The 16,005-nt window shown below is 40.1% G+C and overlaps 1 protein-coding gene across 2 annotated transcripts in view; it reads right to left on the bottom strand.

Moving 5' to 3' along the window:
* b4galnt4a (beta-1,4-N-acetyl-galactosaminyl transferase 4a) overlaps nt 1-16,005 on the bottom strand; it is a 317,216-nt gene that overhangs the window by 244,191 nt on the left and 57,020 nt on the right. The gene's annotated exons all lie outside the window — the stretch shown is intronic.

Below are 16,005 nucleotides of genomic sequence, written 5' to 3'. Positions count from 1 at the left end.
TCATGCTTTCCTGCAAGGCAATCCGATTGACAAGTCTGGGTTTGCCATTTACCAGGAGAACGGTACTTCTGACTGCAAGTTTAAAGTTTGTTGGAAGGGGTATTATGGTGTGGGGTTGTTTTTCAGGGGTTTGGGCTTGGCCCCTTAATTCCAGTGAAAGGAACTCTTAATGCTTCAGCATACCAAGACATTTTGGACAATTTTATGCTCCCAACATTGAGGGAACAGTTTGAGGATGGCCCCTTCTTGTTCTAACATGACTGTGCACCAGTGCACAAACAAGCTCCATAAAGACATGGATGAGTAAGTTTGGTGTGGAGGAACTTGACTGGCTTGCACAGAGTCCTGACCTTAACCTGACAGAACACCTTTGGGATGAATTAGAGCGGAGACTGCGAGCCAGGCCTTCTCGTCCAACATCAGGGCCTGACCTCACAAATGCGCTTTTAGAAGAATGGTAAACACACTCCTTGTGGAAAGCCTTCCCAAGAGTTGAAGCTGTTATAGCTTCAAAGGGTGGGCCAACTCCATATTAAACCCTACAAATTAAGAAACTTTATTCTTAAGATTTAAAGTCCATGTGCAAGTAAAGGCAGATGTCCCAAAACTTTTGCCAATATTGCGTATCACATTTGGCCACAGACAGAGAGAAGGAAAGCAGGCTTTATGAAAAATGCTTACAGCATAACAGACCAAAATAGAATAAAAACACAAATAATGTGGATGCTGCTTGGACCCCTAAATATCTTGTTCAGATTCCCAGCAGACATGCTAATTACCAATGAGCTATGTTTATTTCATTGTCACTGTACTAAACATTTAATACTGTGGAAGATAAAAAGACAGCAAACAAATGAAAAGCATTGTTAATGTCACAGAAGAATCTAAACATCAGGATCGGGACTGTTTTAATTGCACACATCAGTGGAGCTACGAGATCTAATTAGTCAATTAACTTTACAGTGAATTTTGAGGGTGAAATACGACTGAGGAAGTCAATCATAAGTGTGCTTCAGGAAAAGTCTGCTTTGTGTGCTTCACACTGGCGACCAAGGAGGTTTTTAATACCTGTGTTAGAGTAGTAAAATCTGTTAGCATTCCCACTGGGAATTTAGATTTGTGATATTTAAGTTGGTAATCTCAATTTAGCCTACTAGCTAGCATAGCACTAACTGGTTAAGAAAGCTATTAATTAAGGGTCTGTTTACAATACACCGTTTTCAAATAAAAATGTGTTTAGGCTGTTCATTTACACAACAACAGCATTTTGGTGGCCTGCAAATGCAAACAGCTTACAATTTACAGTTTTTTTTAAAAAACAAAAGCATTATCGTCTCTGTGTAAACTACAAAAACGTACATTTGTGAAAACGGTGACATTCGTATTACGTGTTCAGTCTATAGGCACGTAGCACTTCAAAACTGACATCGCCAACTACTGGCCTGGCTAGAATAATATAGCATTTTAGTCATTTTTTTCATGAATCCATGTAAATGAGGATCATTTTAACAATGTTGTCGTCTGTAAGATAACAATGCAAAGGATATTGCACAACGTAGGTTGTTTTGAGCTAGTCACCTGAGCTGTAAATGTCATGCGACTAATCACTGTGTAGATCCATAGGACATTAACATCCTGGCAATGCTGATTGTCTGATAGCACCACAATAATATGCCCAAAACCTTTAACTATCCTCAAGAGTTGATGTCAAAGAGTACGCTTTTAACCCCTTTGCGTACAAAGATCACTGATGGACCCAGATTATTGTTATTCAACATTCCCTGCATGTTAAAACATCACACTCTTACTTGGTCTGGACAAACTGAACATCATTAGAAACATTTAAGACTATATTTGACCACTGTTTATGATAAAACTAGGTTGCAGTGACATTAATTTCTTAATTGATATTTATTCACGTCTGCTCCGGTTTATTTGCGTTGACATATAGATGCAGTGGCTCTTAATCCAAAAGTATGCAATTTCTTCTACAAAATATAATTTATATTAATTTCCAACTGAATTATGCAACCTGAAGAACTGAAAGAGCGTTGTAAAAAAGACTTTAGATAATAGGTGGATCGATGTATAGCAGGATCATAGTGGTGTAGATGGGCAAGCCATGTAATGCCAGAATAAAGGCTAATAATGGATGAATACAACATAAACGAATAATGATAAAAGAATAATAAAGATTAAGGCCCAGTCCCAATTTTATTTTATACCCCTTCACTTACACCTATGCCTACCCTTTCCTCTTGCCCCTTGAAACAGAGTGGCAAGGCGTAGGGGTGAAATATTCCCCTTAAGACACCACTACTAGTCTACACCATTACACGCCATCACATCATCATACCCCGTTTCTTTTATTAGTGTTCTGTAATATTTAACCAGTATGAACAGCAGTGAAGTGTAGGCTATATCTAACATAAATCAGGCGTGAGAACGTATAACAAATTACTCAGTTCAAAACCGTACGAGCTATCGAGTTTCCTAAGACAATACAGAATGATACAGAACATACAAGACTGGTGAAGCTGCTTTTCCAACATGCCAAACTGTTTTACTTGTTCATTAACCGTTCCATTCCGTGCCTATCCGAGCCGGCCGCTACGGATATGGTTTTGTTTTCTACTGTGGTGCTGCAATAACGGAGCTCTTTGCAATGTAATACATAGGCTATGAGTCAGTTGTTACCTTGGAGACGCGAGTGTTTACAGACGATACGTGCTATATAAATACCGACTGCGTTATTAAGGATGACAAGATATATATTTTTAACTATTACAGTGCCTTGCAAAAGTATTCGGCCCCCTTTGCGACCTTTTGCCGAATTTCAGGCTTCAAACATAAAGATATAAAACTGTACATTTTTGTGAAGAATCAACAGCAAGTGGGACACAATCATGAAGTGGAACGAAATTTATTGGAAATTTCAAACTTTTTTAACAAATCAAAAACTGAAAAATTTTGTTAAATATAAGTTAATACTTTGTAGCGCCACCTTTTGCTGTGATTACAGCTGTAAGTCGCTAGGGGTATGTCTCTTTCAGTTTTGCACATCGAGAGACTGAATTTTTTGCCCATTACTCCTTGCAGAACAGCTTGAGCTCAGTGAGGTTGGATGGAGAGCGTTTGTGAACAACAGTTTTCAGTTCTTTCCACAGATTCTCGATTGGATTCAGGTCTGGACTCTGACTTGGCCATTCTAACACCTGGATATGTTTATTTTTGAACCATTCCATTGTAGATTTTGCTTTATGTTTTGGATCATTGTCTTGTTGGAAGACAAATCTCCGTCCCAGTCTCAGGTCTTTTGCAGACTCCATCAGGTTTTCTTCCAGAATGGTCCTGTATTTGGCTCCATCCATCTTCCCATTAATTTTAACCATCTTCCCTGTCCCTGCTGAAGAAAAGCAGGCCCAAACCATGATGCTGCCACCACCATGTTTGACAGTGGGGATGATGTGTTCAGGGTGATGAGCTGTGTTGCTTTTACGCCAAACATAACGTTTTGCATTGTCGCCAAAAAGTTCAATTTTGATTTCATCTGACCAGAGCACATTCTTCCACATTTTTGGTGTGTCTCCCAGGTGGCTTGTGGCAAACTTTAAACAACACTTTTTATGGATATCTTTAAGAAAGGGTTTTCTTCTTGCCACTCTTCCATAAAGGCCAGATTTGTGCAGTATACGACTGATTGTTGTCCTTTGGACAGAGTCTCCCACCTCAGCTGTAGATCTCTGCAGTTCATCCAGAGTGATCATGGGCCTCTTGGCTGCATCTCTGATCAGTCTTCTCCTTGTATGAGCTGAAAGTTTAGAGTGATGGCCAGGTCTTGGTAGATATGCAGTGGTCTGATACTCCTTCCATTTCAATATTATCGCTTGCACAGTGCTCCTTGGGATGTTTAAAGCTTTGGAAATCTTTTTGTATCCAAATCAGGCTTTAAACTTCTCCACAACAGTATCTCGGACCTGCCTGGTGTGTTCCTTGTTCTTCATGATGCTCTTTGCGCTTTAAACGGACCTCTGAGACTATCACAGTGCAGGTGCATTTATACGGAGACTTGATTACACACAGGTGGATTCTATTTATCATCATTAGTCATTTATGTCAACATTGGATCATTCAGAGATCCTCACTGAACTTCTGAAGAGAGTTTGCTGCACTGAAAGTAAAGGGGCCGAATAATTTTGCACGCCCAATTTTTCAGTTTTTGATTTGTTAAAAAAGTTTGATATATCCAATAAATTGCATTCCACTTCATGATTGTGTCCCACTTGTTGTTGATTCTTCACAAAAAAATACAGTTTTATATCTTTATGTTTGAAGCCTGAAATGTGGCAAAAGGTTGCAAAGTTCAAGGGGGCCGAATACTTTCGCAGGGCACTGTATTCATTTTTAATTATTAGTTCACATCACTCCAGGCAACACATAAGTGATCGATCCCGAGTTGCAGCATCGCTAGCAGCACGGTAGTCTGTGTATGCAGAGGAATTCATTATACCCTTCGCTCATAGTGTGGTCCCGAAAAATCTTTGTTTGAAGGGCTCTACCCCTAGCCTAGAAATCTAGACGCACCCTAGCGGCAGCAAATTTAATCTGCCCGCGAGTGTCGTCTAGCAACTCTCAATACCCTTCTGAGCTGTAAACGCCAAACTCTTGCCGGGCCAGTCACATCGTGTATAGAGTCGGTGGGCGGGGCCATAATGACGACGGCTGAGTTGTGTTTGCGTGCTTCTAGTAAACACAGAAACTGGCGAACGGCGGTCTTTCGAATCAGCTTTGACCGCAACTCTGGAAGACTTGGAGTTAAGCTTTTCTCTGAGAAAAGGACAAAGAACGGCACTGATGTCATTCTTAAAAAGGGAAGATGTGTTCGTAGTTTAGCCGACCGGATACGGCGAATGTTTAATCTGTCAACGAGCTCTGTTTCACCTTCGTTGTTCTGGTTGGTGTAGCGCTATCCTATCGCTCGCAGAGGGAGTTTGAAAGACAGCCGTTTATCCCGCCCCTCGGATTGAGCCCCGTCTATGGTGAGTTTCCAGACCAAACATCTTGATGTGGGTCTGGCTTGTCAGGCTACTCTACCCCTACCACTTCAGCCAAAAGAGAATTGAGACCCCCCTAACGAAGGGATAAGGGTCTCATATTGGCAGAGGTGTGAAAAGTTAGTCGAGTGTAACAATAGAAACGGGAAAAAGGCAGTTTGCCTCGCCAGACATTAGACAATAAACTGCAAATGGCTGTTTACAGGGCAATACAATATTTTATTAGCATCTAATAAACCTTCTCTAAAAACTCACATGACATGGGTCTAACAAAATGTTTCATAAAATTGATAGTTTTAAAGATTTATGACATGTTTTAGAGACTTGTTTCCTCAAGAGACTTGTGGCTTCAGCTTCATTGAGTTTATGAGTTTCTTTATACAAAGACTTTTATATACTTAAAAAAATATATTCTTAATATATTTTTATATATTATATTATATATATATCAAATTGTTTGAGCATATATATCTCAATGTTAATAACAGTATGAGTAATGAACTGTCTGAGTCTTGAACTGTAAACTTATGTGTTGGCTTTCTAATAAGTTGGTTTATGTGTCTTGGGCGGTGTTATGCGCGGCAACCTTTTTATTTTGGGAATGTAATTTATGAATAATAATTCCATGAATGAATAATTCCATGACATCAACTATTTATAAATCAAACGTTATTTAATTGTTCTGATCATTGACATTTTGGGCCGTACCTTGTGATCCAAGTTGGAACAGCAACTGTGAATGAACACTGTACATGGTCATTTTCGGTTTGAAACGGCACTCGATGTTCTGTTTGCAGATGCGTTCTTATATTCGCAAGCAGCGCAAGTGATGGACCGTGATGGAACAGAACGCAGGGGACACATATATGAACTAAATGTATTTTTAACTTGACAAGCCATCTTAAAAACTTATCCGACGTATCATGTCCTTTGACCAACACTTAAAAGTAGCACAGGCAGAACTCGCTCCATCAAACATTTCCTCCAGAGAAAGAGAGGGAGTACTGAGTGCCAGTGCATCCCTTTGCCAAGTCCACTGCTCCGTCCTGCTGCGTCTATTTCCAGGAGCAGATTCTGATAATGCAGCGCAGCAGGCCAGAAGAGTGAGCTCCTAAAATCTCCTTAATTTCCTGTAATCTGGGTCATAGGCAACGGGCCAGGAGTCCCACATCCCCCTGGGCGGTACACATACCTCACTGCACACACTCGCACAGCTTAACAGGCAGCAACACACACCCACATAACACATGCTTGACTGTGCCCATTCACATCTCGCCAGCCCTCTGAGACGCAGTAAAGAGGGTCAGTTTGCTGGAGTGCAGATATGTCCCTCTCAGTGTGCAGTTTGCCATGGCTCTTTGGATAGAGTGGATTAAATTAATTGAATATAAGCAGATCAAGCCAGTAAGCTTGATTAAATAACGATTAGTAGCTTGAAAACACTTTGCTTCTCTGATGGCGGAATCGAAAAGTGAATGTTTTTTTGTTTTTTTCAGAGACAAGCAGAGCAGATGGCTAATGTGTTTGTTTATGCTGTTTGTTTAGTCTTGCCAGTGGCAAAATTATGGCTGATATGCTCTTTGGGGTGAAGAAGAACAAGGACTATCCGCTCATCCTGTCTCCTGAAGTTTTGTCCCAGCTTCTTTTCTCGCCTCTCCCGTCCTCATTCCCCTCACTTGTCTCTCCTCTCTGCATATCTTCTTGTCTTGCTCATCTTTCGACTCCTCTACTCATGTCTCATCTTAGCTCCTTTCTTCTGCTCTTCTGTCTACCTACCCCTTCTCCTCGTCTCTCTGCTTTTCCTCTCATCTTGTCGATATTTGTCGAGCATTGCACGCCACGTCCTTTGGGACTTCTCTTAACCCCTCATCTTTTGACTTCTCTCATCGCCTCTTCTGTCGTCTCATCTCCCTTCCTTCTCTGTTTCTCATGTATCATGTTTTGACTTCTCCAAGCATACTCTCACTTATCGTCTGAGCTCCTCTCCTTCTCTTTCAACTATCGGTTTTCATTTCTCTCTCTCCCTGCCTTGTCTCTCCTTTGCTCTTTCATCTCGTCTTCACATTTAACCCACTTCTACTCCTCATTTCTCTATGCTTCACCTCCTCTCATTTCCATAGTTCAATGTTTATTGCTCACTCATGAAATCAATCACTCATTGAACGCTTGCTTTGCTTCTCATCTCTTGTCTCCTCATCTTTGGTTTCTCTCCACGCTCTTTTCCTTATTTTTTGACTCCTTATCTCTTGATTGCTCTCCCCTCCCCGTATTTGACTCCTCCCTTCTTGTCTCGGCTCTTTGGGTGCTTCTCAATTCTTATTTGCGCATCCTCGTTTCCTTTCCTAGCTTCCTTTCCTCGCGTCTCATCGCTACCACTTCAGGATGCGAGGGAAAGACGCAAGGAAAAGACGTGAGGACGGATGAATTGAATCAAGTGAAATGATATACCCTCGCACCCTTTAGCGTCACTTCAAAACGTCATCAATTAATGATGACTCTGCACCGCTGGATTTAGTCAGGATTCTTGAACATTTGAGATAACTATTTATATTGTAATAGTTTCAACCTCCACAAACATTTTTTTCCTCCATATTTTATTTAATATTATTTGTTGTATAGTATTAGAACTTGTTTCTTGAATTTTTTTGTGCTTTGATATAATTCTGCTGTCATTTGTAGGCCTGTCACGATAACAAATTTTCCTGGACGATAAATTGGCCAAGAAATTCGATTGCCGTTGTGCACGTCAAATTTCGTAACTTTGCGTGTGGCTCCGCAACCAAAGAGCCACAAGTTCCAGACGAATCTGCTGGCCGAGAATGACGTCTCATCACGCCGCACCCGGTCTGCGCGTCGAGTATAAACACCTCCCCATATGGACGAGGTGCGCGCAGTCAACGAGAGAGACAAGGAAAACAAAAAAGCATGCAAATGGCAATTACCGCAGCCGGAAAAATTATCGAGCTCATTTTTTTTATCGCGCAATTAATTGATTTATCGACTATCGCGATAGGCCTAGTCATTTGTTGTTATTTTCGATCAATTTCCAGGTCATAGGTTGGAGGACGCTGGAGGAGCAAGGAAATGAGGAGGGATATTTAGAAGCACCCCTTATCCCTTTTTTTCTTTCTGTTTTTTGAGTAATAAACTCATCTATCTCTTTTCACATCTTGTCTTTCCTCCTTCCTCCCAGTTCAACTTCTCTCCTCTTATTTGCATGGCTTCGCCTCGTCTGTTGCTAATTCAAATCAAGATATTTATTCATGGTGTGCAATATTAAATTTGGTAAGTAAAAATTCGTAAGTTACTAAATCAAACTATAATATGTGAACTAACTTATAACTAACCAGATTGACTTTATTTCTGTTTCAATTCACATGCATAATTTATTCATGCCACAATGCATGTTGGGACCCATGGGGATATTTTGATTGGTTGTACCCAGCATGGTGTACTGACCTTCTGCTGTACCCAGTTTGGTGAACTTAATTTAAGTACAGTGAACATGAGCACCAAGTTAACTGAACTTAAATATACAAGTTTTGGGAGACTCCATTACTCAATTGAATTGAGGGAGCGAGTTTACTCATATCCATTGAGTTAAATCAACTTATTAGGGTTTTCAGTGCATTGCCATTACCAAACCGTTGCCCTGCAACCCGGACTGGGAAAGCGAAACATTTCCATCAAATTCAATGAAACTCCCCTCTTGAAGGGCTGAGGCAGGCTAAACACTTCCTACCAAACAAACTAGTCCTCTCACAGAAGGGAGGAAGTCTCATCAGAATGAGGTATGCACAGCACAGACGCCCTTACATACAAACACACATAAACACAGTTATGGTCAGACCAGTACTTGGCACTCAGATGAGTGTTAGGTTTGTTAAGGCACAGGACGGAGGGCCGGACTCCAAACCCCGTGAATGAAGTCCAGCCTCTCATCACCACACACAAAGGGACCCATTTATCTCCAACCCACTACTCAAACAGACAGAAGTGATTTTAACACTCTCACACACAGCCACGTTTACCGTTCAGCGTTAAACAGGGAGAGAAGTGTGTGTCTCACACTTACAAGTGAAGGTAAGTTATATCAAAGAAGTAGTTCATCCCCATACAAACTTACACACAAAATTGTTAGTGAAAAGTATTTATGAGAAAGGGCATGAGAGGCAATCTTCCAAATTTTTCCTTTTGTGTTCCACTGAAGAAACAACACACTACAGAACAATTGCATAAGGCTGTAAGGTAGTGGGTCTGAAGGACTGTTTTTTTTTTTTTTTAGTTTACTTCCAAACTTAGGAGCCATTCGCACAGAACATGTTTTTGCATTTACAAATGCCAGATGCAGTTCAGTGGAATGAAAAAAACTGAAGGTCTAGTGAATTCTTTTTTTAAGTATAACTTCTTTTAACTTGCACAGTGCATTTTTAGAATGCCGTGTCATGCTCGAGACGCAGCAAATTATGCAATGTTCTAGCTCTTTACACCATTGCACATTGTTGCCTCGCTTCGCACCAAAACTCCAAGGGCTTGTGTCGGTCTATACTGGATGTGTCAAAACGAATGTTCCAAATCCATTGGTTGTGTTGTCAGATGTTGCTCCAACATGTCGAGTATGTCAGAAATACAAAAAGCAGTGTTGGGAAGGTTACAGATTGGAGATGTAATATGGAAAATTAATAGGTTACAGATTATAAGTTAAATTACTTAAAATATAATAAGTAGTGTACTATTTCAATTACTTTTAAAGTAACTGATTACATTTGATTACTTTTTGATTACTTTTCAACTGTTAATCGTTTTCAAACATTTAAACCAGACTGTAAACCCGAATAAGTTGCAAAAAAAATTCAAATAAATAAATTGAGGCAATCAGTTATATCATATTTTTACGTCAAGAAATGTAATGTTTAAGTAAGTTGAACTTGCAGATTTATTTTATTATCATATATTTTAATTGCTCTTAACTTCAAATATTTGAGTAAGCTAATTGATTCATTTAAATTAAAATGATCAACTTAAGTATTTTTAGTAGTGGCTACTTGGCTAGCTTTAACTAGCTAATTCAATCAATTCTACCTTGCTAGTTGGTAGCTTTGGTAGCAATAGCATAACTTAACTTAATAGCATAACACTTGCTGAATGAGTACAGCAACTATAATACGTTTAACATACTGTATATCAGGGGCATGTTCAAGCTCAAACCGCTGCACAACATTTTGCTACGGTTTCCGGGTTGAACGTCATGTTTCCTGGAAACGGGGTTTGAGATACGTTTTGTCTTGTTTGGTGGGTGTGTCAAAAAGGTCAGCCAAATCAGCAGCAACATAAACTGTGCTGTGTTAAAGAGACAGCTCGCACAATGGGTCCAAGTAAAGTCGTTTACAAATTGAAGATATTAGAAGACATGTTTGTCTTTTCATCCTGAAATGCGAGGCAAATGTTGGGTCATAATAATTAGGAACCCCAGTTTCTACAAATCCCTGCACTCTTTTATTCAGGACGGCAAGGGCAGTGATCGACTGTAACATTGAGCGTGTTTTGCAGTATTAAACATGTGTTTATACAGATTTCACCAGGCTATGAATTTTTTATATATTTTTTTAAACACAAAGAATGGCCATCTCAGCTGCCATAGTTGCAACTCCTGCGTCATCAGTCCAATGCACCACCGCTTCCATTTAAAATGTTTTGCAACGTTTTGTTGGGGCTGAACGCAGCCCAGTTCGCAAACTAATCTCATGCTCCACTCGTCACTATGATAGTAACACCCCCCCAAAAAACAACATAACATAAACTCTTCTAAACTAACATAGCAAAGCATTAAACACAACTAACTCTCTCACTTAACATTAATCTTGCACAAAAAAACATTATACAACACTTAATTTTACTCTCCCTTTTTGAGTGTCATCCCAAAACATGCTGGGAAATAGAAATCCCAGCCCAGTTTTAGTTAATTCTAAGAAAGTCTAAATAAATGTTCATAAAACTCAAAACAATGAAACAATTGAGATTACTCAAAATGTGTCAGTTTTGTGAACTCAAAAGAAAAATATACTATTTATACTTCTAAATACTCAGATAAGTTCATTTGATTTAACTAATTTGTTTACTTTGAGTTGGCTCTACTTAAACCAATTAATTATTTTGAGTGTTAGGGTTTACATTGCAGGCAGGGTTAAACTAACGGTAGTACTCAACACTAATTACGACATACGACTTTCAAAATCTTCCATACCATAAATTAAGATTATGTTAATTTAATATTAAAGCACAGCCACCACTTAATCAGACTTTGCCACCTTTTTTTACTTAGAGATTGCATGTTGTGTACTACTGTACACAAACTAAGCAATACAGATCTAAAATATGTCTTGAATACACATCAATGTTTTATGATTTCTGATTTCTGCTGGAAGAGGAAGAGAAACAGTCCAGAGAATGTAGTGTCTCCAGGCACATGTGGTAGCACTGAGCTGTTCTGTGAAGGTTAATCATGCCCTCGCTCACATCAAGCAGCCACAAAGGCCTATTTAACCAGAGAAAGATAAAGCATAAAAGATATAATGCAAGTTGAGTCCCTCTCTCCTCTGCAACAGAGATGTCATAGGGGTTTAAAACTTAATGTAGCCTCACAATACTATATAAAATCCTAGAAAAAGACACAGGTCTGGACCAGCATTGAGATCATACAAAAATCAGCCAATAAAGCATCACAACATCACTAGCCAAATAGCTATTTAGTCAATGTTGTAGCAAACAAGTATGTAATGCCTACTTCACAATTCAATCAGCTTTTTTTTCAATGAACATTTTGACTCAAAAAGGTCCCATTTAGCAGTTTAAAGGTGGGGTAAGTGTTATTTCAAAACCGTTTTACAAAACGGACTCAGGCCGAGTGCAATAACAAACTTGTAGCCAATCAGCAAGTAAGGGGCGTGTCTACTATTGATGGTAAGAAGAGAGGCTCAGTGCACTTCATTATTTAAAACACACGGTTCACACGACGGACATTAGCCGAGAACTAATATATGCTGGCTTTTGCTTGAATATACTCGTTTATCATGTTCGCTTTTTTGTCATTTGCAATCGTATTGTCGCTCACTTCAGCGATGATAAAGACCCGTTCATTTCCACACCGTATAGAGTATCTAAATTGCAAGTTTCAAGCATCAGCTCACAAAATGTCTCCCAAAAGTAAGATACTATACTCATATATGCTTGTTTCATCTTTTCATGATATATATAACCCTTATCCGGTCATAATTGTAATATGTTGTTAGCTGGACTATCGAGCTTATCGAGTTGTCATGAGAGCGGTTTGTGTTTTTGTGATCGCTATAACTCTAATCTTATCATAATTGTAATATGTTCATTAGTTGGACCTTCGGCTCGTGTTCTATCGAGTTTTTCATGAGAACGGTTTGTGTTTTTGTGATGGATATTTACTTTTTCATTGAATATTCGACCTGGATTAGTAACACGCAGATTCTGCCATAGTCGTGGCCTGGGTTACGTATGTGTGGGGGCGGAGCTATCAAAATAGGAGCGAGACCCTTTTTGGGGGTAGGGGCGTGTTTGTTTTGGTGATTTGAAATAACAACAACGGAAACCAGAAAGCACTTACCCCACCTTTAAAGTACATTTTTGCTCATATTAAAATATTATGTTAGCATACATCAGCAGCTGAAGCTATAAAAACAACGCCCTGATAATCATTGCTAATGATGCAGATGTTAATAGCAACTGAAATTCTGACCTGCCACCTTTCAAAATATCCTAATTGCGTACAGCTTGCTAAACTTTGATCATAATTGAATTCAATCAAAATGAAGAAATTATGTCAAAAAAAAGAGATCCTAAATAGATAATTGTATAATTTGCACAATTCCTGAACTTGTTTTGCAAAAGAATAACAAAAAAAGGAACAGGTGAAGAAAGATGTTTCTCAGTAAAGAGACATGATTCACAATTGCAGAGACGTCTGTCCCCTTTTCCGATTACTGGATCTGCCACCGGCAATTAGCATTTGATTGCTGAATTGCTTGGAAAACGCCATTGTCTCCCTCTCACTGATTACAATGATTTTAGAGTCATGATGATGTTCTTCATAATTTTGTATCAAGTATGAGGAGAGCTCACGAAGGTTCTATAGTTGACAGAACTCTTAAGCTCTATTGTTGCAAAAGACGGAAACTGGGAGTTAAAAATAGTGCTCTTATTGTAAGCAGGGATGAACGTATCCATGGTGTAAAATCCATGACTCAAGGTTAAGTAAGCTTAACTTGGTGCCTGATCTCTAACAATACACTTTGGTTTAACAGTGTGCAGATCAGACAGGGTCAACGTTAAAAAGCACAGTAATCATTACAACAGCGATTCTGTCCACTTCCATCCATGGAGGGTTTCAAATTGCTAAGAAACAAAACGACATCTGTTTTCCAACATCGTTTACTAAATAGGAATGATGCGATAAAAAAACTACACACAGATCCAACAAGCAAAGGGGCATTTTGCAGATAATTGTTGATGGTCTGTGCAACAGTTGTTGGAAGGAGGAGGCATGAACTGGCGAAAGTTTAAACACTTTAATTACAAATAAACACAAATCTTTCATAAAACCGAAAGCCCCTCACGGATGACAGCTGCGTACACATCGCAAGCACTCTTGTTCCCTCACTTTCGTCGCTCTTCCTTTTATGCTTCCGAAGCTCCTATATGAGAGATAAGGGAAGGTTTCAGCACAAAGGTAACGCTCATTATCCATCTGGACACTTCTAGGTGGACAGCTCGATCCTCCTTCGCCCCCTGGCATACGACGATGGCTCCTCTGGTTGAGCGCAGACGGTAATGTGTCCCCCCTTTCCCTGCTCCCTGCTCCTTCCTCATCATGGCAGACAGCAGCAGGCTCCGGCCCACGGCGGCAACTCCTCTGCTCCCTCTCGGATGGCAGCCACCCCTCCTCAATCCAGGAGCACGGCAGTGAGCGTTCGTCCCACCTGGTCTTCACTGGCTTCAGCACCACCAACCTCCTGCCTCCTGCTCCAGCATCACGACCCCCCTCATCAGCGAGGGCTCTCTGACAGAGTGTCCCTCCTTCCTCCCAGGTTTCAGCACCAATGGAATGGGGTAGGTTGTTGTGGGAAAAAGAAGGTCTGGAACCGTTCAAACACTTTAATTACAAATAAGCACAAAGTGAAAGTAAAACTGGCAGCCCCTCATGGATGACTACCGCGCACATATAAACAAAATCCAACGTAAAGTAGTCCAAGCCTGGTCCTCTCTCGTCCTTCACTGTCGTTGCTCCTTTTTTCCTTTTTATCTCCTTTTTACTTCTGCACCTCCTCCGTGAGACATGTACAGAGCGCAAACACATCAAGTTACTAAACTTGATGAGTTTATTCGAGATGATGTGGAAGAGGATGCACTCGCATTTATCACGTCAGAATTTGTCCCGCTTGCCCCAATTAGTTTCTCTTCTTGTGTTGGGTAAGCTTGAAAAGTCAGAGGGATTCATTGTTGTTTTCTCATTAAACCCTTCTAAAACTAAATTATCTGAACTGCCAACATTAACTAGCTCTAAACCAGGGGTGTTCAATCCTGCTCCTGGAGAGCTACTGTCCTATAGAGATTATGCTTAGGGTTTATGGGCAGTGATGCCAGTAACGCGTTACCATAATACTTTTTTCAGTAACGAGTAATCTGATGCGTTACTATTTCCAAACCAGTAATCAGACTAAACGTGTTTGGAGGAAGAAGAATGATGAGTACCATCCCAAAGTAATTTATCCAAGTCATTGTCAGTTACTATTTTAGTCATTTTCCTTAGTAAAAAAGTAAATAATAATAAAAAATGATGGAAGACCCAGCCTCGACCCATCTTCAATGCTCTAACTGAGGTTGTACCCCAAACTCTCGCACTACATGGCCCTGGTCATCCTCTCCTTAATACAGTGCAGGCGCCCTGCCCCATGTGCAGAAAAACACCCCCAAAGCATGATGCTACCACCCCCATGCTTCACAGTAGGGATGGTGTTCTTGGGATGGTACTCATCATTCTTCTTCCTCCAAACACGTTTAGTGGAATTATGACCAAAAAGTATTTTGGTCTCATCTGACCACTTGACTTTCTCCAATGACCCCTCTGGATCATCCAAATGGTAATAGACGGGCCTAGATATGTGCTGGTTTAAGCAGGGGAACCTTCCGTGCCATGCATGATTTCAAACCATGACGTCTTAGTATATTACCCACAGTCACCTTGGAAACGGTAGTCCCAGCTCTTTTCAGGTCATTGACCAGCTCCTCCCGTGTAGTTATGGGCTGATTTCTCACCTTCCTTAGGATCATTGAGACCCCACGAGGTGAGATCTTGCATGGAGCCCCAGTCAAGGATTGACAGTCATGTTTAGCTTCTTCCATTTTCTAATGATTGCTCCAACAGTGGATCTTTTTTCACCAAGCTCCTTGGCAATTTCCCCATATCCCTTTCCAGCCTTGTGGAGGTCGTTTGGACAGCTCTTTGGTGTTGTCCATGTTAGTAGTTGGATTCTTACTGATTGTATGGGATGGACAGGTGTATTTATGCAGCTAACAACCTCAAACAGGTGCATCTAATTTAGGATAATAAATGGAGTGGAGGTGGACATTTTAAAGGCAGACTAACAGGTCTTTCAGTGTCAGAATTCTAGCTGATAGACAGGTGTTCAAATACTTATTTGCAGCTGTTTCATTCAAATAAATAGAAAAATGTATGAATAAAAAATCATACATTGTGATTTCTGGATTTTTTTTTCTTCTTCAGATTATGTCTCTCACAGTGGACATGCCCCTATGGTGACATTTTCAGACCCCTCCATGATTTCTAAGTGGGAACTTGCAAAATAGCAGGGTGTTCCAAAACTTTATGTATATATATATATATATATATATTTTTTTTTTTTTA

The sequence above is a fragment of the Pseudorasbora parva genome, chromosome 25 (genome assembly GCF_024679245.1).
Source record: "Pseudorasbora parva isolate DD20220531a chromosome 25, ASM2467924v1, whole genome shotgun sequence".
Taxonomy (NCBI): Eukaryota; Metazoa; Chordata; class Actinopteri; order Cypriniformes; family Gobionidae; genus Pseudorasbora; species Pseudorasbora parva.
Note: the sequence above shows the minus strand (reverse complement) of the source record. Positions and strands in the feature narration are given on the sequence as shown.